The sequence below is a fragment of the Numida meleagris genome, unplaced genomic scaffold (genome assembly GCF_002078875.1).
Source record: "Numida meleagris isolate 19003 breed g44 Domestic line unplaced genomic scaffold, NumMel1.0 unplaced_Scaffold517, whole genome shotgun sequence".
Taxonomy (NCBI): domain Eukaryota; kingdom Metazoa; phylum Chordata; class Aves; order Galliformes; family Numididae; genus Numida; species Numida meleagris.
In genome coordinates this window covers 15593-17132 of record NW_018364733.1, presented here as the reverse complement: position 1 = coordinate 17132, position 1540 = coordinate 15593, and positions in this window count along the sequence as shown.

The window sequence follows — 1540 nt, the reverse complement described above, 5'->3', positions numbered from 1 at the left end:
GGCTGCATGTCCCGGGGTTGCTGCTGCATTGTGCAGTCCTGCATGTCCTGGTGTTGTTGCTTTGTGGTGCAATGCAGTGCAGGGCTGCATGTCCCAGTGTCAGTGCAGTGCAGTGCTGCTCGTCCCAGTGCCGCAGCTGCGTTGTGCAGTGCTGCGTGTCCTGGTGTCAGTGCTACATTGTGCAGTGCTGCATGTCCCGGTGTCAGTGCTTTGTGGTGCAGTGCCGTGCAGTGCTGCATGTCCTGGGGCCACAGCTGCATTGTGCAGTGCTGCATGTGCCAGTGCAGTGCAGTGCTGCGTGTCCTGGTGTCACTGCTGCATTGTGCAGTGCTGCATGTCCAGGTGTCAGTGCTTTGTGGTGCAATGCAGTGCAGGGCTGCATCTCCCAGTGCCAGGGCTTTGCAGTGCAATGCAGTGCAGTGCTGCATGTCCCAGTGCCGCAGCTGCACTGTGCAGTGCTGCATGGCCTGGGGTCACTGTTGCGCTGGCATGCGGTGTTGTGCAGTGCCGCGTGTCCCAGAGTCAGAGCTGTGCAGTGCAATGCAGTGCAGTGCTGCACGTCCCTGTGACACTGCTGTGCTGTGCAGTGCTGCATGGCCCGGGGTCGCTGCTGCGCCGTGCAGCGCTGCATCTCCCAGTGCCAGTGCTTTGTGATGCAGTGCAGTGCAGGGCTGCATCTCCCAGTGTCCGTGCTTTGCAGTGCTGCATGGCCTGGGGGCAGTGCTGCGCTGGCATGCAGCGTTGTGCAGTGCTGCATGTCCCAGTGTCAGTGCTGTGCAGTGCAGTGCAGTGCTGCATGTCCCAGTGCCCATGCTTTGCAGTGCAGTGCAGTGCTGCATGTCCCAGTGTCCATGCTTTGCAGTGCTGCATGGCCTGGGGGCACCGCTGCGCTGGCATGCCCGTGTTTTGCAGTGCAATGCTGTGCAGTGCAACGTGTCCCAGTGCCAGAGTTGTGCAATGCAGTGCAGTGCTGCGTGTCCTGGGATCAGAGCTGTGCAGTGCAGTGCAGTGCAGTGCAGTGCTGCGTGTCCTGGTGTCACTGCTGCATTGTGCAGCGCTGCATGTCCAGGTGTCAGTGCTTTGCAGCGCTGCATGGCCTGGGAGCACCACTGCGCTGGCGTGCAGCGTTGTGCAGTGCTGCATGTACCAGCTTCAGCGCTTTGCCGTGCAGTGCCATGCAGCGCAGTGCTGTTCCGTGCCGTGCCGTGCCATGCAGTGCTGTGCCATGCCATGCAGTGCTATGCATTGCCATGCAGCGCCATGCAGTGCCGTGCAGTGCCGTGCAGCGCCATGCAGTGCCGTGCAGCGCCATGCAGCACCATGCCATGCAGTGCCATGCAGTGCAGTGCTGTGCTGTGCCATGCAGCGCCGTGCAGTGCCATGCAGCACCATGCCATGCAGCGCCATGCCATGCAGCGCCATGCAGTGCCATGCATTGCCATGCAGCGCCATGCAGTGCCATGCCATGCAGTGCCATGCAGTGCAGTGCTGTGCCGTGCCATGCAGCGCCGTGCAGTGCCATGCAGTGCCGTGCCATGCA